The 25003-nt window shown below is 35.3% G+C and overlaps 1 protein-coding gene and 1 pseudogene across 2 annotated transcripts in view; one reads left to right on the forward strand and one right to left on the reverse strand.

Moving 5' to 3' along the window:
* The window catches only part of SGCZ (sarcoglycan zeta), a 1078188-nt gene that overhangs the window by 521527 nt on the left and 531658 nt on the right, over nt 1–25003 (reverse strand). The window lies entirely within an intron of this gene.
* On the forward strand, nt 11457–12983 carry LOC118520516 (hsc70-interacting protein pseudogene; annotated as a pseudogene).

Here is a 25003-nt window from a genome sequence, read left to right on the forward strand (position 1 = left end):
TCATGATCTCAGGGTCCCGGGATCTAGCCCCACACTCAGCAAGGAAACTGTTTGAGGATTCTCTCTCTCCCTCTCCCTCTGCCCCTCCCCTCGCTTGCACATGCTCTCTCTAAAATAAATAAATAAATCTTTTTAAAAAAAGATTGATTAAATGAAATATTGCTTAACACATAACAAGCATGGAATAAAAGTTATTACACAGCATAAATACAATCATAAGCAAAACATTTACTATTTATTATCATTCTTATTTTCCTAACTAAAAAAAAAAAAGTTGGCCAATAATTATAGGAATGTGTCATAAACATTTGTATGGGTATAGGAAAATGCACTGTCCTACACTATGCAACTGTGTTTATCTACTTAGGGCAGTCATTCTACAACTTAGGACTTACTCATATAATTCTAATTTCTGGTTAATTATATTTTATTTTGTTCTTTGGATTCAGCAAATAAGTTTAGCTCCAAGGGAAGTAGCACTTGCAGAAATACACAATTTTGTATTTTTTAAAAATGTCTTGATGCTATAAATTAAATCTGAAAACTGAATTCACAAGTCCAGTTCTATGAGCATTTATTTAACTTCACAAACATGTTTTTCTTTTTGATTTTTTTTTTACCAGTAAACAAAAAAAAGTTCTTAGTTTTTAATTTAAAAGGGTCAATGTGACATTCCAGAAATGAATACTAACAGTCTTCTAGCTATTGGTTGAGATCCAGGACTATCAACATAAATAATTCTAATGCATTTTTCAGATATTTTGATATAAAGGCCACAATTTAAGTAATTGAACATGAGATGAATTTTGACATTTTTTAAAGATTTATTCATTTCAGAGAGAGACAGAGAGAGAAAGAAAGGGAGAATGCGTGCAAACATGTGAGCAAGAGGGAGGGGCAGTGCGAGAAAGAGGCAGAAGAGCAGACTCCCTGCTGAGCACAGACCCCACCCCCACCATTGTGGGGTTCAATCCCTGGACCCTGAGATCATGACCAAAGCGGAAGTCACGAGTTGGACGTTTAACCTACTAAGACACCCAGGTGCACTGTACTTTGACATTTTATTTAACTTTTCAGTAAAGAAAAAGTTATTCTACTGGGATTTTTCATTTTGGGAAGTTTTTTTGAAAGCTTTAATAAATATTTATTTCTTACCTCCAATTTTTATCAAGTTGACATAGCAATTTTTTTGAATCATAACTAATATATTTGTGTCTATAGCATCAAACTAAATTATGAGTTGGGGCACCTGGATGGCTCAGTGGATTAAATATCTGACTATTGATCTTGGCTCAGGTGATGATCTCAGGATTCTGAAATCGAGCCTCACAATGGGCTCTGAGCTCAATGCGTTGTCTGCTTGACATTCTCTCTCTCCCTCTGCCCCTCCCACTTGCACATGCATGTGCACTTTTTCCAAATAAATAAATAAAATCTTTAAAAAAATTATGAGTTAAGAGTCTCATGCTCTACCGACTGAGCTAATGATGTAATGTATGGTGATTAACATAACATTATTAAAAAAAAGAAAAAAAATATGAGTTAAAGGAGAAATAGTGTTTTGTTGTTTATTTAAGAAAACAAAAAATGACAGTCAATTTTAAAGGGGTATTAGTTTCATTTTTCTATTTGTTTTGTACTTTTTAAACCACACAGACTCAATGCTATACATTAAGAATATTAGGTTATTTACAAATATTTAAAATTTCCTAAATCCATAGTGTAGCAAGTATTGCAGAAAAACACAAGAAAATAACTCTCCTTTTATGATACTAGTGGAAGCCTTTTAAATAAATCAGATTGAGCCCTTACTTAGTTGAGCAGAACCAGGTAATTTATATAAGAAATGACTATGAAAGAAAGATGCCTTGAAGGAATAAAACCACTGAGTCTTCAATTTCACTTCAAGACCCCTGGATAGTAAGAGGAACCTGACAAGAATAAATGACTCAGATACATGTGGAAAAAATCAAATCCCATAAACTTTTCCTGGCATCACTAAGACCAAGAAATTAATACTCATGCTTAAATCAAGAAAGAATTGCTAAACCTGATAATTCAGAAAGAAACTAAATGCTGATAAATGACATCAATAGTATTGTATTTCTTTTATGGTCATGAATGGAGATTGCCTGAGTCTGATAAAATTCATTTAATTAAAAAATGTTTATATAAGGAAATACTGATAAAATTGTTTATGGATTTAATTAAAGCATCACAATATTTAAATGACTCACTGGAGGGTAAGTTAGCCTTCATATCTGGGTTTTTATTAGCATTATTAAATATTATTTTGAATTAGTTGAAATGTTATCATAACAAAAATTTAGGTAGAAGTTTTACACTTAAGCCTCAAGCTTTGTGTATATTTTCACATATTATGTGACCCTATCACAGCTGTCAGGAAATCCTATAAAGTAAAATAGATATTCATCATAAACCAACTCAAAACAGTCTATTCCAACCCCAGAAACTAAATATTATATCAATTTCCATTTGTTTGCTCACTCGTTACTCCTCCATTATTGAAAGGGTCATTTTTCTAGGCATTAGAAATATTTTCAATTATACTTGGGATTAAAGCCATCTCATTTTACCCATGATCTTGCTTAATCTATTATTCTTCATTTTATATAATAAAATCCTCCTCATTTGTTTAGTGTATTCATAAAATACACAGAAAGCAAGTATTATTTGCTAACTACTGTAATGGATTCCGGGGATAAAATGGAAGAAAAATGGACATATTTTCTCCCTTATAGAAATTATATTTTACATGAGATAAGATGTATGCTATAGACAAGAAAACAGGAATTATAACACTGGTGATGTGCAGTGAGAGTTGACATCATGGATGCTATGATGACAACATTAAGTGGCAAAGTCTTGGTTAGCCAGAGAAGGCTTACAGGAAAGATGCCCACACTAGACCTGAAGACTGAGAAGGAATTAATCAAGTGAAAGGACTGTAATATTCTGTAACTGAAACAGTATACACAAGGATCTAAAGGTGAGTAAAAGCTGAGTTGTCTGAAGACTGAAAGAAGTTCAGTGGGATCGGACAGGGAAAGTAAAATGAAGCATACTGACAGGTAAAGCTAGGGACATTAGCAGAATTTGATTATAGAGAATCTTGCAGTGATCTTAAGAAGAAGGAATTATTTCACAAGAACAATCAGGAGATAGTGAAGGGTTTTAAGCAGGAAGGTAATAGGATTCCATTTTCTTTAGAAAGATCAACTACAATATAAAAAATAGACTCAACGGATTCAAAACAAGAAAAAACAGTTAACGGTTTACTGTACTGGAAAGGCAAGAGATATTGGCGACCCATTGAGCAGAGATAGTGATGATGAAGAGAAATGAACAAATGTAACGTAGTGTTATGAGATGGTCAAGAATGAAAGAAGGACAGAAAGGTCTATATTGATGTTGGATTTCTTGTTTGGGCCACTGGTCTGTCAGCATGAAGAGCTGGTGGGGTAAAGGGTAGTGGATGACAGGTCAGTTTAGGTTATTTTGACTCACAGGTGCTATTGAGACATCCAAGTGCAAATGTCTACATGATAGCCTGGTGACAGGTCAGAATCTCAGTAGAGAAATCATATCTAAAAATAAATCTGGGTGTCACTAGGATATGGAAAATAACTGAACCCCTAAGACTGGATGAGACTGAGATCAGCTGAGAATAGTCTAAATAGTTTTACCTATCAAAGGACAAAATACATAACCGTAAACCAAAAACAAAAAACAAGAATGTCATTATGAAAACTCAGATTAAAAGACCTATGGAAATGATTACTAAATCTCATGGACACTTAAATCCTTATATTTCTCAATTATGGCAGAATTTAACATTTTATGGCTTCTAAAATAATATTCTTACTTTAGTTTCCTTTCTACTTATTTTTTTTTTTAAAGACTTTATCCATTTATTCGACAGAGATAGAAAGAGAGCACAAGCAGGCAGAGAAGCAGGCAGAGGGAGAGGGAGAAGCAGGCTCTCTGCTGAGTAGGGAGCCCGATGCGCACTTGATCCCAGGACCCGGGGACCACAACCTGAGCCGAAGGCAGCCGCTTAACCAACTGAGCCACCCAGGCACGCTCTACTTCTTGGCTTCATTGCAAGCCCCTATTTATTTGTCTATATATCTCTACCTATCATTTTATGTTCCCCTTTTTGAAGCATTTCTCAGAACTCTGAATTTATCTCCTCCTTATATGTGGACAGCTCCAAATTTTTCATCTCTACCCCAGATCTATTAAGTTAGAACTCTTCAGTCTAACTACCTACTGACTCTCCTGACTAAACACTAGTATTTTAGTTCATTATGCCCTACAAACCTGCCCTCTCCTTTTCTATTTCCTATTCTGATTAATACGATCTGTAACTACCAGGTCAAGGTAAATGGGTCATAATCCTGAGGCATAGCCTAAATTCCTCACGGTCTTCCCTCTCTCTTATCCAGTTGGCCAAGAAATCCTGCTGATTATACTACCACATTTTATTTATTTATTTGGCAGCTGGCACACAATGTTAAATTATTTTCTGGTGTATGACATAGTGATTCCACAACTCTATGCATTACGCTATGTGCACCACAAGTGTAGCTACCATCTATCACCATGCAATGTTGTTACAATACCATTGCTATGTCATATTTCTTGAAGTCGACTACATTGCCTCATCAATTATCACAGTGCTAGGTCAGTAGTAATCAATCAATCAATGTTTTTTGAATGAATGAATAAATTCCTCTTCCCTCTGCCCCAACTTGAGTTTGTGTTCCTCATTACTCTTTGCTTATATATTAGAATGCATTCTCAAAAAGTTACCCAATCTAAATTCTTTCTCCAACTTATCCTTTAAATTGAGACCAAAGTACTTTTATAAGTTTACATTTAATTGGTTCAATCACTCTCTTAAAATTAATCACTATCTCCCTTCCTCCTACAATACAAATTTCTGCCCCAATACATGCTCTTAAATTCTTCCTAAAATTAGGAAGACTGGTGAACTCATCAGATTCAGCTTAGTTGTCATCTCCCCTAAAAGATATCCCAGGCCCTAGAGAGGTGAGCACTCCCTCTTTCGTGATTCTAGAGATTTTCACATTTAGGTAACCTGTGATTATCTCTCAGCGACATTGTGAGGTTTATGCAGATTTTTTTTAAAAAAAATTATTTTCCCATCTTCCAAATTTATAATAGTTTATATAAGCCATGTTTGGCACTAAACATATGTTGATATAGTTAAAGAATAAATATATTACATATTAACATCTTATAATCCACTTGTACCAATGATGATATACCAAAAATAAGATAATGATGTTAGAATACAGAAAAAAAAAAATCTTGAAGAATACTGATTCAAAAAAGTGGGACCAATTTTAATGAAAGCTTTAAAGGAATTAATCAGAAGAAGTCTGTCGAAAGTTAAAATAGCAATCCACTTGTGTTATGGCTTACCACTAATAAATTCTACCTAAGAGCCACCTGAGAACTGCCATTAAGAATGACTTTTCCTCAAGCTCCCTGCATTAGTAAAGAGCTCATAAAGTCGAAGAGCAAAAGCTTTTAAGGGTCATATTTTTTTACAAGGAAATAGAGTATTTTATAAGATATTAGGAATTACCAAGGGGATAAATCACTCCTACTATACTTTTTTCCTCCTTTTTTTCAAGAAAATCAGATTTCCTAATATAACACAGAAAACTAATGAGTTAATAGTATTGGTAGTTAACAGTACTGAAAAATTTTGAAGGCCTATTTGTTATGAATATATTCACTGTATCGTATTTTTACATATTTTAAAACTACTCATTGGCCAACATTTAATTTAAAGATATGAAAACAATCCTGAGCACTATTATTTAAACATAAATATTCAAAACTGTATCATATTAAAACCAATAAGAATTTTACATTGAAACAGAAAATTATCTTCATGTAAATTACATAATTATCTTTCTTGAGATAGGAGACATTCTAGGGAAAATAAATTCATGTGATTCATGTGATTCTAGCAGGCCTGAATGGGTATAGCTATTCTCTTTAGAGATCTTATACTGGAAATTCAGATATTGCCAAAAGGTGACAGTAGATACTTAGAGTAGAAAAACAATTGCCAAAGGGCGCCTGGGTGGCTCAGTCAGTTAAGCATCTGACTTCGGCTCAGGTCATGATCCCGGGGTCCTGGGATCAAGCTTTGTGTTGGGCTCCCCACTGAGCAGGGGGTCTGCTTGTCCCTCTCCCTCTGACCTTCACCTCTGTCGGTGTTCTCTCCTTCTCCCTCTCTCAAATAAACAAAAGCTTAAAAAAAAAAAGAAAAAGAAAAAGAAATTCCATAGCACTACTCAAGTCTTTATTCACACTGAGAATAAATTATATATACTCATGTATAACCCTGAAATTTTCTTAATAAAACCCTCTATTTAAATACTAATACAACTTTTAAGCATGTATTACCTATATTTTTACTACCTAACTTTAAAGAAAGATTAAATTTAAATCAAGGCATTAAGAAACAGGAAATTAGGCAGAATAGCAAAGCAATTATAACTGTTTTACATTTGAGTTTTAACTTTTACTTAGAGAATTTCCTGGAGTTTGAAGTCAGCCTGTGTCTTCCAATCTGAGAAGCCCTCACTGAGCTCATCCTCTGTCCAGAGGGGCAAGGCACATCTCATCTCTACTGGTCCTTAGAGCCCCTGCAACTTCTGCATCCTTTGGGTGTGCTGGACTAAAGAGCTCCAGCCATTGGGCCATATGTCATATCTAGGAGAATACCTGGAAACATGTAGCTAAGAGTCATTATAATATACTTTTCGTCACTGCAAGCCGTATGAGTAATATTGGTATGAAATCTTGCTCTATGCAATGCAGACAATATGAATTTAAAAAGTCATTTAGGGAATTAAAAATAGGCAAGTATACTCTGCTCCTGTCTTGCCCCATAGTTCAAACTGAACTAAAACTTCCAAAAAGATAGGAGGAAGTAGGAATACAAGGATAGTTCCCAAGTCTCTTTCCTCAACCAGTATCAATTTTGTTTTGGTTGCTGTGGCAACCAGGCTGTCAATTACGTTATGGCTCCATGCTTACACTATTACAGCATTACTTCAAATCAGTTAACAACAACAACAACAAACCACAAATGCACACACAAGTGTACATACACATGTACATACACACACATGCACTCATGTCCACATAGCACACACATACAACACACACATAAGGTCTTAAGATTCCAAAATGGCTCCATCATTCAAGCTGCTTCTCGTATAGATTACATTTTTTAAAGGATTTTAACATTATTCTTGTACAAAAAATCCATGTTTGATATAGGAGAATATAGCATTTAGTTTGAAATAAAGAGGTAATTTCTTCAGAGGCAATTCTAGGACTCTATATGTCTAAATGTCAATCCCATGTTTAAAGCACTATTAGTATTTCCAAGTCAGTAGTCTCACATTCTGTTTTGTCCTTTGTTAAGAGACAGAGAGAAACAATGTTTTGTGTGTGAGGTAATGCCCAAGCATTACCCAGAAATCATCTAATCACAGTCTTTGAAATAATGTATCTCATTTAAAAAATACTTAATTTCTTATTCATCCCTGAAGGGTATGGGAATTATTGCTATGACAACCTGCTCTATGAAATTCAAATTATGTACATTTCAAGAAATTGTAAACCAACTTTCTATAAGCTAGTAAAAATCAGAAGCACTTCTCCCATTTCTAAAACACTGCTATGATAATAAAAAGAATGAGAGTCAGTTTTACTGTTATTCTACAGTTTGTAACTGTTAGTAATGAATAAGCAAAGTAACACGGGCTAAGATGATAATGATGCAGAGTTACTTTGAAACAAAAGTTCCCTGCTTCCTGAAGGTGTATCTCTCCAGGGATGCAGGACCTTGGAAAACGACCTAGATAATCTCCTATTTTACTATTATAAAATACATCCATTTATCAATGGTTAATTACTATTTACAGAATGAAAGAATCATCGTACTTTGTACAACTCACCTGGGAATATTTAAATAATTGGAAAGCACTGGGAGTCTCAGAGCATGGCCTTTCAGCCAGTTAAATATCTAAGACATGGGCCATGAAAAAGCTTAAATGTGGCTATTTCTTGTTCTCCGTTAGTATGGGAGTGTATTGGAAAAAAATCACATGGGATAAAGTCATTAAAAAAGGGGACAAAATAATTGCAACAACATCACTTTTATTTCCATTAGTTGTGCTTACGTTAACTGTTATGAATTATAGAGAAAGCATTCTATATACTTGATAAATCAAAATGAGTTGTTACTTCCTCACACCTATTAAGAGATGTGAAATCTAAGAGAAAGTTCCATCCATTTTCACAGTCTGTAGACACAGCCCTTTCTTTATTGATGATTATTTAGATTGTGTTCCAAAAAAAGTGTCACAGAGTTACTAGTTATGTCACTTTTCTGCTTCTTATTTCACCTTAGTTCATCTCTCATCTAGATGAAAATGCTATTGGTTATTTATAACTTTCCAAGGCAAATACTTTTCTTCCAAATGTCATGCTAATTTTCATAAATGGCTTCCTTTTTCTTTTCAATGCTATTGCCATTTAAAATCAATGCAGACATCAGAGAACTGGTCTTTTAAAATTTTTATTTATTTTTTTTATATAGATAGTTAATTTCATGCCCAGATTTAGAAATTTATCAATTATAAGGAAATAACTTAGCATGTATAAGAAGACAAAGTATGATTTTCTAATAAAACAAAGGATGATTTATATTACCTTGTAAAATGTAGAACAATAAATTGCTTAAACTTACATTATTTAGTATACACTATAAAAAGGTAAAGCAAACCTAAAAGGATAGAGGTTTCTGTTTCATTCACTGATAAATTCCAAGCCTCTGAAAAAAGGCTAAGTAGCCTGCACATAGGAAATTCTCAATAATACTTGTTAAATGAATGTATTTTGATTTAGGTTTTCTTTTCTATGAAGCAAAGATGTTGTACTAATGCTTTCAAGGGAATCCATTCTTATCCTTTCCCCTATATGTTTCTTCCAAAAGAATAAATTTAAAAAGAAAATAAGTAGCAAAATAGACCAAAGGAAAACGCAGTGGCAAAGTTAAGAAAGCTGTTCTCAATTAGCATAACTGAACATAGAGAGTCAATTCCACCATTAGGCTGTTTGGCTTCAAGCATTACAATTCCTGTGCAAATTTAGGGCTCCTGGGTGGCTCAGTTGGTTAAGCGACTGCCTTCGGCTCAGGTCATGATCCTGGAGTCCCTGGATCGAGTCCCGCATCGGGCTCCCTGCTCGGCAGGGAGTCTGCTTCTCCCTCTGACCCTCCCCCCTCTCATGTGCTTGCTCTCTCATTCTCTCTCTCTCAAATAAATAAATAAATAAATCTTAAAAAAAAAAAAAAAAAATTCCTGTGCAAATTTAATGCCTGATATATTATTTCACTTAACTTTGTCACTCTACCTGAAATGTTGTCTAATAGAGATTTATTAAGATCCATGAATATCGTAAGTAGATTAATCAGATTACTTAGCACCCAAAACTCATTTGCAATCACTTTAATAGACTAGAAAAAAAAAGTTTTCTTATAAAGAAACAGAGGTGATTGTGGAACACACTGGTTAAGAAGCCAATCAGGAAAATATACAGTAATCTAGTATAGCTGGATTTTGAGATTGTGAGAAATGCTCTCCGAAATAGACCAGAAGTGCACCTAAAAATTGTGTCTTGTGCCTAAAAATTGTGGTAGGCGGGTGGAGCACTTTTCTTTGTATGTTTTCTCCAGAGCACAACTAGCCCTCTGCTTTCAAAGGAGCATCAAGAGTGGCAGAGCCTTGTTAGAACCAAGATATCTGAAAAGTGCATGACTGGAGGATGTGCTAATGGCTTTACCACATCATTGTTTGAGAAAGTGTATATATGCAATGGAAGGGCCCTTCGCAGTGTATTTGTGCTAGGTCATCTCACATGCACACACAAAGAAAACCAGAGTAGAGACATCAGTGACTTCCGAAGACATATAGCTAGTTAGTAAGTAGTCTCTCTTCAGACTTAATTTTCTGTCCAGAGTAACTTTTCATGATATCATCTGTTTCAATAGGAAAATGCTTTCTCAATCCTCAGTGAATTACAGTGTTCCTTTGGGAACATCAAAATTTAAGATACTAGATGTCAGTATTGAAAGAGTAACCAGATGTAATATAATATAAAGTACTACAACTTTATATAAAGTCTTACAATAGGATTACAACTATTTTACAGTAAAAATGTTAAATGGAGCATATCTCAAGTAATCAAAACGCAGTAAATAATTCCAAATTTAAGATTGAGTAAAATGGATTTAGTGACTAAAACAATTAGAAGGAGCAGAGCTTTATAAACATAAATTGTATGCAATGAGCAGATGGGAAGGAGAAAAGGGCAGAGAGATAGATGAAAATATTATTCAAAAAAAGAGATGCTTAATACATTGCAAGAAAAGAATTGTGTGATAATGACCCTGCCTCCAAAATACTGATAGATAAATTATATTTAATAGGAACATTATTAATATGTATTGATGACTAAATTATTCCAAGACACTGAAAAATTAAAGTAAATAAATAAAATGTAAATAACTAAAAGACAAACTGGAGCTGTCTTGCATAATATAATATACTTTCATTTTCTTCTCCTTCAACAAGTCCCATCCTGAAATTGAAGGTTGCCTCTATAATGAGCCACAGAAATCTGCTGTTAACAGCACAACTTGATGAATGAAGACAGAATTTTAAGTTAACCAACAGCTAACCAATAAAACTGCAGTTTACAAATTTTAAAAATTAAAAACAAAAAATAGTATTAAAAAACACAAAAAAATAGAAGTTAATCTGAATGAAGAAAAACCAATGTTCTTAAAATCTTTAAAAATAGATTTAAAACCTAGTAGTATTTCTACATGTAAGGTCTAGCAAAGCTAACTTGAATTAAAAATTAAAATCCCCTTTTCAGTTACTACTCATCAATATCATCTTAGTTATTAAGATGATTAATGCTATATGTCAACTTGGCTAGGCTATGGTGCCCACTTAGTTGGTCAAACAGCAGTCTAGATGTTGCGGTGAAGGTGCTCTTCTTTTAGATAAGATTTAACATTTAAATCAGTTGACTTTAACAAAGCAGATCACACTGCATAAAATGGTTGGGTCTTATCTAATCAGTTGAAGGCCTAAAGAGCAAAGTCTTGAGGTTTCCAAGGAAAAATAAAATTTGCATCAAGATTGCAAGATAGAAACCCTGCTGCTCTTCAGAATTCAGGCTCAAGACTGCAACATTGTTCGTGGCAGCCGCCCCCTTCCACACGATCACGCTGAGCTAGTACCCGGGCCTGGAATCGGGCCGCAACCTCAGCCGCGCCTGCCGCCTGCCGCCTGCCACCGCCTCTGGACCATGGACCCCCGCAAAGTGAGCGAGCTTCGGGCCTTCCTGAAAATGTGTAAGCGGGACCGAGCGTTCTGCACACCGAGGAAATGTGCTTCCTGCGGGAGTGGGTGGAGAGCATGGGGGGTAAAATACCACCTGCCACTTATAAAAATAAATCAGAAGACAATATCAAGGAAGAAAAAACAGTAAGAAGGCGGAGGAAAACATAAAGACAGACGAACCATCAAGTGAGGAAAGTGATCTAGAAATTGACAATGAAGGTGTGATTGAACCAGATACTGATGCCCCTCAAGAAACGGGAGATGAAAATGTAGAGATAACCGAGGAAATGATGGATCAGGCAAATGATAAAAAAGTGGCTGCCACTGATGCCCTAAATGATGGTGAACTACAGAAAGCCATTGACTTGTTCACAGATGCCATCAAACTGAATCCAGGCTTGGCCATTCTGTATGCCGAGAGAGCCGGTGTCTTCATCAAATTACAGAAGCCAAATGCTGCCATTCGAGACTGTGACAGAGCTATTGAAATAAATCCTGAATTCAGCTCAGCCTTATAAGTGGTGAGGGAAAGCACACAGACTTCTAGGCCATTGGGAAGAAACAGCACATGATCTTGCCCTTGCCTGTAAACTGGATTACGATGAAGATGCTAGTGCAATGCTGAAAGAAGTTCAACGGAGGGCCCAGAAAATTGCTGAACATCGGAGAAAGTATGAGCGAAAAGTGAAGAGCTAGAGATCAAAGAAAGAATAGAAAGGGTTAAGAAGGCTCGGGAAGAACATGAGAGAGCCCAGAGGGAGGAAGAAGCCAGATGACAATCAGGAGCTCAGTATGGCTCTTTCCCAGGTGGCTTTACTGGGGGAATGCGTGGTAAGTTTCCTGGAGGAATGACTGGAATGGCAGGGGGGATGCCTGGAATGGCAGAAATGCCCAGGCTCAATGAAATTCTTAGTGATCCAGAAGTTCTCGCAGCCATGCAGGATCCAGAAGTTATGATGGCCTTCCAGGATGTGGCCCAGAACCCAGCGAATATGTCAAAATATCAGAGCAATCCAAAGGTTATGAATCTCATCAGTAAATTGTCAGCCAAATTTGGAGGTCAAGCATAATGCCCTTCTGACAAATAAAGCCCTTGCTGAAGGAAAAGCAATGATCACCTAATGGATGACACAATAATACAAACCAGTGTACCTCTGACCTTCTCATGAAGAAAGATGGGGTGCAGTGAAGAGAACCCCTACCCCTCTGCCCCACATGCAACTGAAACATTCTATAGTGGTTTGCCATTAGGGTATTCATTCAGATAATGTTTTCCTATGAGGAATTACAAACTTTAAACACTTTTTAAACCTTAAAAATATTTAAAAACATATTAAAAGTGTGTGTTAGTCCCTACATTTTTCTTTAAAAAAAAAAAAAAAAAAACGACTGCAACATTGATTTTTACCTATTTTCCAATCTGCCAAGTTACCTCACAGGTTTTACACATGCCAGCCCCCAAAATCAAAATCTTGTGAACCAATTCTTTAAAATCACTCTCCTCTGTGCATGTGTGTTGATTTCCTATTATTATATATTACATATAATATTACATGTACATGTAATATATGAACATAGTTAAGTATATATTTGTCCTATATTATTAATATATATAATAAGATATATACAGAATATACAATAAGATATATAATGGTCTTAAATAACAGAGCACACATATACATATATAACATATATATAATATATAATACAATATAATATGACATAGAATAATATATATTATTAGTTCTGTATCTTTGGAGAACTCAGAATCATACAGTTATAAAATCAAGGAATACTGGGTCAAGGAGCCTGTGGCTCTTGATCTCTTATTTCAAGGGATGTACTCTTTTCGGTCACTGGCTCTATTCCTATATACTTCATAAATCCTAGAAGACTAGCCAAAACTCAAGGCAAAATTGCAGGTAATAACAGAATAAATTAGAAATTCAAAATTTACTTCTTAGGTAGCTAATAAAACTAGTTCTCCTACAATTCATTCAAATTGGCTGATTTATGTTAGGGAGAAATCAGTCAAATAACTTGATGACCAAGAAGACCAGTCATCTCTTTTCCCCTTATTTAGATGCCAACATATTGATATACATATAAATATAAAATCAATGTATGGTTACATCAGTGATGAAAAAAATCAAACAGTATTTCTTAGACTATAGCCAACAGTCCATAAATAAATCCATATCAGAATCATCTGAAGTATCTATTAAAAGATAGGTAGACCACTGGTCCCACCTGAGCCTTACTAAATCAAATATTTTGGAAGGGACTTAAGAATTTATTTGACAAACATCTCAGGACACTCTTATGTACTCTTAAAATTTAAAAACCACTGATCTTTAATAGTTCTTAAATGTACCTGAAATTGATCATATTCTGTTTTTTTGTTTGTTTTTATTTATTTATTGTCCTTTTTTTTCTTTTTTTTCTTTCTTTCCCTTTCTTTTCCCCCAGTTTCAGGTCTCTTTTGACTTGTTTAGTGTATATTTTTCTGGGGTTGTTGTTACCCTGTTAGCATTTTGTTCTCTCATTCATCTATTCTCCTCTGCACAAAATGACAAGATGGAAAAAATCACCTCAAAAAAAGGAACAAGAGGCAGTACCGACTGCCAGAGACGTAATCAGTATGGACATTAGTAAGATGTCGGAACTAGAGTTCAGAATGACGATTTTAAAGCTACTAGCTGGGCTTGAAAAAAGCATGGAAGATATTAGAGAAACCCTTTCTGGAGAAATAAAAGAACTAAAATCTAACCAACTCGAAATCAAAAAGGCTATTAATGAGGTGCATTCAAAAATGGAGGCTCTAACTGCTAGGATAAATAAGGCAGAAGAAAGATTTAGTGATATAGAAGACCAAATGATGGAAAATAAAGAAGCTGAGAAAAAGAGAGATAAACCGAGGGCAGAATTCGAGACATAAGTGATACCATAAGATGAAATAGTATTAGAATAATTGGGATCCCAGAAGAAGAAGAAAGAGAGAGGGGGCAGAAGGTATATTGGAGCAAATTATAGCAGAGAATTTCCCTAATATGGGGAAGGAAACAGGCATCAAAATCCAGGAGGGACAGAGAACCCCCTCAAAATAAATAAAAATAGGTCAACACCCCGACATCTAATACTAAAACTTACGAGTCTCAGAGACAAAGACAAAATCCTGAAAGCAGCTCAGGAGAAGAGATCTGTAACCTACAATGGTAGAAACATTAGATTGACAAGAGACCTATCCACAAAGACCTGGCAGGCCAGAAAGGACTGGCATGATATATTCAGAGCACTAAATGAGAAAAATATGCACCAAGAATACTATATCCACCTAGGCTGTCATTGAAAATAGAAGGAGAGATAAAAAGCTTCCAGGACAAAAAAACTAAAGGAATTTGCAAACATGAAACCAGGCCTACAAGAAATATTGAAAGGGGTCCTCTAAGCAAAGAGAGAGCCTAAAAGCAACATAGACCAGAAAGGAACACAGACAATATATAGTAACAGTCACCTTACAGGCAATACAATGGCACTGAATTGCTATTTTTCAATAGTTACCCTGAATGTAAATGGGCTAAATGCGCCAATCAAAACACACAGGCTATCAGATTGGATAAAAAAACAAGACCCATCGATATGCTGTCTGCAAGAGACTCATTTTAGACCCAAAGACACCCCCAGCTTGAAAGTGAGGGGGTGGAAAACTATTTACCATGCTAATGGACACCAAAAGAAAGCTGGGGTGGCAATCCTTATATCAGACAAATTAGATTTTAAACCAAAGACTATAATAAGAGATGAGGTAGGAGACTATATCATACTTAAAGGGCCTATCCAACAAGAAGAACTAACAACTGTAAATATATATGCCCCTAACATGGGAGCAGCCAATTATATACACCAATTAATAACAAAAGCAAAGAAACACATCAACAACAATACAATATTAGTGGGGGATTTAACACCCCCCTCACTGAAATGGACAGATCATCTAAGCAAAAGATCAACAAGGAAATAAAGACTTTAAATGACACATTGGGCCAAATGGGCTTCACAGATCTATTCAGATCATTCCATCCCAAAGCAAAAGAATACACATTCTTCTCTAGTGCCCATGGAATATTCTCCAGAATAGATCAAATCCTAGGTCACAAATCAGGTCTCAACCGGTACCAAAAGATTGGGATCATTCCCTGCCTATTTTCAGAACACAATGCTTTGAAACTAGAACTCAGTCACAAGAGGAAAGTCGAAAAGAACTCAAGTACATGGAGGCTAAAGAGCATCCTACTAAAGAATGAATGGGTCAACCAGGAAAATAAAGAAGAATTTAAAAAATTCATGGAAACCAATGAAAATGAAAACACAACTGTTCAAAATCTTTGGGATGCAGCAAAGGTAGTCCTAAGAGGAAAGTATATAGCAATACAAGCCTTTCTCAAGAAACAAGAAAGGTCTCAAATACACACCTTAACCCTACACCTAAAGGAGCTGGAGAAAGAACAGCAAATAAAGCCTAAATCCACAGGAGAAGAGAAATAATAAAGATCAGAGAAAAATCAAAGAAATAGAAACCAAAAGAACAGTAGAACAGCTCGATGAAACTAGGAGCTGGTTCTTTGAAAGAATTAACAAGACTGATAAACCCCTGGGCAGACTTATCAAAAAGAAAAGAGAAATGACCCAAATCAATAAAATCATGAATGAAAGAGGAGAGATCACAACCAACACCAAAGAAATACAATTATAGGAACATATTATGAGCAACTATATGCCAGCAAATTAGATAATCTGGAAGAAATGGATGTATTCCTAGAGATGTATCAACTACCAAAACTGAACCAGGAAGAAATAGAAAACCTGAACAGACCTATAACCACTAAGGAAATTGAAGCAGTCATCAAAAATCTCCCAAAACACAAAAGCCCAAGGCCAGATGGCTTCCCAGGGGAATTCTAACAAACATTTCAAGAAGAATTAATACCTATTCTTCTGAAACTGTTCCAAAAAATAGAAACGGAAGGAAAACTTCCAAACTCGTTTTATGAGGCCACCATTACCTTGATCCCAAAACCAGACAAAGACCCCATCAAAAAGGAGAATTACAGACCAATATCCCTGATGAACATGGATGCAAAAATTCTCACCAAAATACTAGCTAACAGGATCCAACAGTACATTAAAAGGATTATTCACCACGACCAAGTGGGATTTATCCCTGGGCTGCAAGGTTGGTTCAACATCTGCAAATCAATCAATGTGATACAATGCATTAATAAAAGAAAGAACAAGAACCATATGATCCTCTCAATAGATGCAGAAAAAGCATTTGACAAAGTACAACATCCTTTCTTGATCAAAACTCTTCAGAGTATAGGGATAGAGGGGACATACCTCAATATCATAAAAGCCATCTATGAAAAACCCACAGCGAATATCATTCTCAATGGGGAAAAACTAAGAGCTTTCCCCCTCAGGTCAGGATCATGGCAGGGATGTCCACTATCACCACTGCTATTCAACATAGTATTAGAAGTCCGAGCCACAGCAATCAGACAACAAAAAGAAATAAAAGGCATCTGAATCGGCAAAGAAGAAGTCAAATTCTGCTTGCAGATGATATGATACTTTATGTGGAAAACCCAAAAGACTCCACCCCAAAACTGCTAGAACTCATACAGGAATTCAGTCAAGTGGCAGGATATAAAATCAATGCACAGAAATCAGTGGCATTCCTATACACCAACAACAAGACAGAAGAAAGAGAAATTAAGGAGTCAATTCCATTTACAATTGCACCCAAAACCATAAGATACCTAGGAATAAATCTAACCAAAGAGGCAAAGATTCTGTACTCAGAAAACTATAAGATACTCATGAAAGAAATTGAGGAAGACAGAAAGAAATAGAAAAACTTTCCATGCTCATGGATTGGAAGAATAAATATTGTGAAGATGTCAATGCTACCCAGAGCAATCTACACATTCAATGCAATCCCTATCAAAATACCATCCACTTTTTTCAAAGAAATGGAACAAATAATCCTAAAATTTGTATGGAACCAGAAAAGACCCTGAATAGCCAGAGGAACGTTGAAAAAGAAAAGCAAAGCTGGTGGGATCACAATTCTGGACTTCAAGCTCTTTTACAAAGCTGTCATCATCAAGACAGTATGGTACTAGCACAAAAACAGACACATAGGTCAATGGAACAGAATAGGGAGCCCAGAAATGGACCCTCAACTCTATGGTCAACTAATCTTTGCCAAAGCAGGAAAGAATGTCCAATGGAAAAAAGACAGTCTCTTCAACAAATGGTGTTGGGAAAATTGGACAGCCACATGCAGAAGAATGAAACTGGACCATTTCCTTACACCACACACAAAAATAGACTCAAAATGGTTGAAAGACCTCAATGTGAGTCCATCAAAATCCTAAAGGAGAACACAGGCAGCAACCTCTTTGACTTCAGCCGCAGTAACTACTTCCTAGAAACATTGCCAAACGCAAGGGAAGCAAGGGCAAAAATGAAGTATTGAAACATCATCAAGATAAGAAGCTTTTGCATAGCAAAAGAAAGAGTCAACAAAACCAAAAGACAACCGACAGAATGAGAGAAGATATTGGCAAATGATATATCAGATAAAAGGCTAGTATCCAAAATCTATAAAGAACTTATCAAACCCAACACCCAAAGAACAAATGATCCAATCAAGAAATGGGCAGAAGGCACGAACAGACATTTTTTCAAAAAAGACAGCCCAATGGCCAACAGACACATGAAAAAGTGCTCAACATCGCTCGGCATCAGGGAAATCCAAATCAAAACCTCAATGAGATACCACCTCACACCAGTCAGAATGGCTAAAATTAACAAGTCAGGAAATGACAGATGTTGGCGGGGATGCGGAGAAAGGGAACCCTCCTAAACTGTTGGTGGGAATGCAAGCTGATGCAGCCACTCTGGAAAACAGTATGGAGGTTCCTCAAAAAGTTGAAAATAGAGCTACCATACAACCCAGCAATAGCACTACTGTGTATTTACCCCAAAGATACAAATGTAGGGATCCGAAGGGGTACGTGCACCCCAATGTTTATAGCAGCAATGTCCACAATAGCCTAACTATGGAAAGAGCAAAGAGGTCCATCGACAGATGAATGGATAAAGAAGATGTGGTATATATATATGTGTGTGTGTATACACACACACACACACACACACACACACACACACACACACACACACACTGGAATATTATGCAGCCATCAAAAGGAATGAAATCTTGCCATTTGCAACGATGTGGATGGAACCCTAGGGTATTATGCTGAGCAAAATAAGTCAATCAGAGAAAGACATGTATCATATGACCTCACTGATATGAAGAATTCTTAATCTCAGGAAACTGAGGGTTGCTGGAGTGGTGGGGGGTGGGAGGGATGGCTGGGTGATAGACATTGAGGAGGGTATGTGATATGGTGAGCACTGTGAATTGTGTAAGACTGTTGAATCACAAACCTATACCTCTGAAACAAATAATAAATTATATGTTAAAAAAAAAAAAAAAGATGAAGATAGCTAGAAGGGAAAAATGAAGGTGTTGGGAATTGGAGGGGGAGATGACCCATGAGAGACTATGGACTCTGAGAAACAAACTGAGGGTTCTAGAGGGGATGGGGGTGGGGGGATGGGTTAGCCTGGTGATGGGTGTGAAAGAGGGCACATACTGAATGGAGCACTGGGTGTTATATGCAAACAACAAATCATGGAACACTACATCAAAAACTAATGATGTAATGTATGGTGATTAACATAATAAAAAAATTGAAATGAAAAAACAAAAACAAATAATGTAGCTGAAATTGCAATTTAAACTACAAAATGAGAAAATATATAACTAAAAGATTTTTGAATTTATTATACAATTTGGGGAGCTGTAAAAATTTTTTTATAGTGAATACAGTTTGTTGAAATTTTCAATGTAATAAGATATATTTCTAATTGTGAATTAGACCTTATATTTTAGAAATTATTATGCAATTTTTTGGTAATTTAAAATACAATTGGAGACAAATTTATCTTTCTATTATAGGCTGTCACTCCCCAAAACATTTTAGATAAAATTTTTATTAAAAATATTTGAATATTTCTGTATGACCACTTACAAAATTATTTTATACACACATACACACACACACACACACATATATATATAAATCTATTATCAGTAAACAGACAAAAATAAATTTCTTTTTTTTTTTTTAAAGATTTTATTTATTCATAAGAGACAGAGAGAGAGAGAGGCAGAGGGAGAAGCAGGCTCCCCGCTGAGCAGGGAGCCCGATGCGGGACCTGATCCCAGGACCCTGGGATCATGACCTGAGCCGAAGGCAGACGCTTAAACATCTGAGCCACCCAGGCGCCCCCAAAAATAAATTTCTAACATCTCCTAAGCTTTGCTAAGTTGCATAGGCTCCAAACTGATACCTCCCTCTCTCACAATTCTTATAGCACCTTTGTATTTGGTCTTTCCAGGTGTTCTACCTTTCTTATATCCTATACACACACACACACACAATATTCTTTAATTTCAATATTGTGAACTTCTATGTAGTAGGTCCACAAATAATATCTGTTGATCAAATGATATACTGATTGAAAATACAGGCAAACTTAGACATTTAAAACAAATTTCATTTTCTCTGCATTAAGGAAGCATTGTCTTAATCAATTAAACTAAATTGAGATGTTCCATAAAGTACTTCATGTAATTATCTTGCTTTCTTCAGTTATCTTAGTACACACAATTTTATTCCACAAAAATAAGCAAAACTGGAAATTCAGAATCTCAGATCCTGAACAAACTAAAATGTCACACATAGGTAGTTTACAAATGTTATAAAAATAAAAATATTTTGGGGGCGCTTGGGTGGCTTGGTTGGTTAAGCTTATGACTCTTGGTTTCAGCTCAGGTAGTGATCTCCTGGCTGTGGGATCAAGCCCCTCATGGGGCTCCATGCTCAGTGCAGAGTCAGCTTTGAATTCTTTTTCCCTCTCCCTGTGCCCCTCCATGCTCGTGTGCCCCACTCAAATAAATAATAGAATCTTTAAAAATAATTGTCTAAAAGTTGGTCTTTGGAAACAGTAGTATAAATATTGAAAACATAATGTTTGTTAAAATATTGTTTGTATTCACTCATGTATTCAATATTCATTTATTCACCCATTCACCCATTCAAAGCATATATTTTGGGCACCAACTGTATACAGGAACAAGAAATACTAAAGAAAGTCAGACACGTCCCCTTTTCTAAAGGAGTTTTCATTCATAATGAGAATAATGAGAGTAATACTTAGTGAATAAAGAAAAATATTTATATATCTTTAAGACTATAGTTCCAGCTGTTTCCAGGGCCACATTTCTGAAAGTAGGCCCAGGGAATTCAGATCAGAGCACTTTCTTGAGGGATACATACAACTTTAGGCAATTTGGTGGACTATGGCAAGGTCCATTTTATGTCATGACTTCCAGTCCCACATACTCCAATCTTTCTGACATCCCCTTTTGGCAGTAATATTTAGGTATGTTTTCATAGTTAGAGTGTTTACAGAGACATGACTAATGATAATATCTCTTTTTGTGCTAATACCAAATAAACAGTAGTATTATAATCCTTTAGCATTTACTTTCTATTATAGGACATGTACAACAATTCTCTATCATTAACAATGGTATTATTTCACTGATATCAAAAGGTTGAGAATAGGCTTTATTACATAGCATAAAAGGATATTATTTAATGTAAAAAGATATGAATGGGAGAAGAGATGAAGAAGTTTATTATTTTTATTTATTTAGAGACCAGAATTAATTTTACCTAGACTTCTAGCTGCTTATCAATCTCTTTATGTATACAAAATGTAACTCTATATGTTTATATATAGACTACACATAGACATATATAGACTACATATGTATATACGCTATATGTATTTTACAAAAACATACATATAAAGAGAGACACACACACAATTCATATATATAGACACAATTCAGATAATTTTATCAGATATATGGTCAGCAAATATACTCTCCCTCTCTGTAGATTGGTTTTCATTTTGTTGATTGTTCTCTTTGCTGTGCATTTTTTTCACTTTGATGTCGTCCCACTTGTTTATTTTTGCTTTTGTTGCCTGTGATTTCAGTATCAAATCCAAAAAATCATTGCCAAGACCAATGTCGAGGAACTTTTCCCTGTACTTTCTTCTAGGAGATTTATGGTTTCAGGTCTTAAAGTATTTAAGCTATTTAGAGTTGATTATGGGGGGTGGTGCAAAATAAGGTTCCAGTTTCATTATTTTGCATGTGGATATCTAGTTTTCTCAACACAATGTATTGATTACTAATTCTTCCTGTCTGGAATGCAGGCTTAATGCCTGGAGTTGCAACAGCCATTATGTGATCCTAAAGCCAAAAGATACATGCTAAAGATAAAAAAATAGAAAATGGAAAGATTTATATCTAAGATATCATCCTTGAGCAATAGTAACTGACATTAGACTGCATATCTCCAGACTTATTGAACATGAGAAATATTAACTTTTAAACTGTTTGAGTCTCAATACTTTAGAATTTCTGTTAACTCAAAATGAACATAAACCTAATTCCTAAACATAGAAAATTTTAATTCTATCAACAAATAACACTATATCTATTCCAATAGAAAATTGCATTTAAAGCAATCATTTCATTTGCCAGTTCATTTGCCAGTTCTCCTTGGAAAAGAGAATAACCATCGTTTTAATTTCTACAAATAGAAAAAAAAAACAATGTTTTTACTTCATTTATTTTAGATTATGTAAAATATAACTAAAATATAGCTTGTGTGTGTGTGTGTGTGTGTGTGTGTGTGTGTGTGTCACAGCACATCAATCTATTTTAAAATCCAGCTTAATATACTGCTCGAAGAATGTCTTCTGGTAGAAATACCTACTACTTTTAGAATAATTCTCAGAAACTTGTTTTGTTAAAGCTACACTTTAAAACAATGCAGGTGCTAATGAAAATCATTCAAACAAAAGGTGACCAAAAACCAGTGAGAAATTAAAGGAAAGACCAGAGATCTAAAAAAGAAAGCAAAGAATATTAATTCTACTTCAAGTGTATTTGTATCTAAAGCACAAAGACATTTTAGATGAGTTCTTTTTCAATCTTCTACCACTAGGAAGGAAAAATAATATTTATAATGTATCTATACTCAGATCCTTTAACTCCTATAACATGTTATACTTTTACTATTAAAAACATAAAAGACCATAGTAATATCACATGAAAACACATGACATCTTTCTCTTTCGACCAAGAAGAATTTTAAATTATGGCAGTGGAAATTTTGTCCAAAATATGAGAAATATTGCTTCTGTGGAACTTCAAAAGTTAAATCTGAAAAATTGACATATAAAATGCATATGATACACCAAAAGTGAGTTTAACAACTATAAATTATGTTTAAGAACAGTCCTGCATCCTTGTCATGTTCCTGATCTTAAGGGAAAGGTTCTCAGCTTTTCCCCATTGAGGATGGTATCTGCTGTGGGGTTTTCATAGATGGATTTTATGAACTTGAGGAATGTTCCATCCCTATACTCTGAAGAGTTTTAATCAGGAAAGGATGCTGTATTTTCTCAAATGCTTTTTCTGCATCAATTGAGAGGACCATATGGTTTTTCTCTCTCCTCTTATTAATGTGTTCTATCACATTGATTGATTTGTGAATGGTGAACCACCCTTGCATCCCGGGGATAAATCCCACTTGGTCATGGTGGATGATCCTTTTAATGTACTGTTGGATCCTATTAGCTAGGATTTTGTTGAGGATTTTGGAATCCATATTCATCAGGGATATCAGTCTGAAATTCTCCTTTTTGATGGGGTCTTTGCCTGCTTTCGGGATTAAGGTAATGCTGGCCTCATAGAATGAGTCTGGAAGCTTTCGTTCTGTTTCTATTTTTTGAAACAGCTTCAGGAGAATAGGTATTATTTCTTCTTTGAATGTTTGGTAGAATTGCCCAGGGAATCCATCAGACCCTGGACTCTTGGTTTTGGGGAGGTTTTTGATCACTGGGCTTCAATCTCGTTACTGGTTATTGGCCTCTTCAGGTTGTCAATTTCTTCCTGTTTCAGTCTTGGCAGTTTATAGGTTTCTAGGAAGGCATCTATTTCATCCAGGTTGCTCAATTTATTGGCATATAGTTGTTGATAATAATTTCTAATAACTGTTTCTATTTCCTTGGTGTTAGTCGTGATCTCTCTCCTTTCATTCATAATTTTATTAATTTGAGTCCTTTCTCTTTTCTTTTGGTTAAGTCTGGCCAGTGGTTTATCGATCTTATTGATTCTTTCCAGGAACCAGCTTCTAGTTTCATTGATCTGATCTACTGTGTTTCTGGTTTCTAATTCATTGATTTCTGCTCTAATCTTAATTCTTTCTCTTCTAATGCATGGCTTAGGCATCGTTTGTTGCTTTTTCTCTAGTTCTTTAAGGTGTAGAGTTAGCTGGTGAATTCGGGATTTTTCTATTTTTTTGAGTGAGGCTTGGATGGCTATGTATTTCCCTCTTAGGACCGCCTTTGCAGTATCCCATAGGTTTTGGACTGATGTGTTTTCATTCTCATTGGTTTCCACGAATGTTTAAGTTCTTCTTTGATTTCCTGGATGACCCAAACATTCTTCAGCAGAGTGGTTTTTAGCTTCCAAGTATTTGAATTTCTTCCAAATTTTTTCTTGTGATTGAGTTCCAGTTTTAAAGCATTATGGTCTGAGAGTATGCAGGGAATAATCTCAATCTTTTGGTATCGGTTGAGACCAGATGCCCACTCTCACCACTATTGTTCAACATAGTACTAGAAGTCCTAGCAACAGCAATCAGAGAACAAAAAGTAATAAAAGGTATTCAAACTGGCAAAGAAGAAGTCAAACTCTCTCTCTTCACAGATGACAGGATACTTTATGTGGAAAACACAAAATACTCCACCCCCAAATTACTAGACTCATATAGCAATTCAGTAATGTGGCAGGATACAAAATCAATGCACAGAAATCTGTTGCTTTCTTATACACTAACAATGCAACTGTAGAAAGAAAAATTGGAGAAACAATTCCATTTACAATAGCACCAAAAACCATAAGATACCTCAGAATAAACCTAACCAAAGAGGTAAAGGATCTATACTCTAGGAACTACAAAACACTCATGAAAGAAATTGAAGAAGACACAAAAAGATGGAAAAACATTCCATGCTCATGGATCGGAAGAATAAACATTGTTAAAATGTCTATGCTACCCAGAGCAATCTATACCTTCAATGCCATCCCGATCAAAATTCCAATGACATTTTTCAAAGTGCTGGAACAAACAATCTTAAAATTTCTATGGAATCAGAAAAGACCTCGAATTGCCAAGGAAATGTTGAAAAAGAAAAACACAGCTGGAGGCGGGGGCACATCA

The sequence above is a fragment of the Halichoerus grypus genome, chromosome 3 (genome assembly GCF_964656455.1).
Source record: "Halichoerus grypus chromosome 3, mHalGry1.hap1.1, whole genome shotgun sequence".
Classification (NCBI taxonomy): Eukaryota; Metazoa; Chordata; class Mammalia; order Carnivora; family Phocidae; genus Halichoerus; species Halichoerus grypus.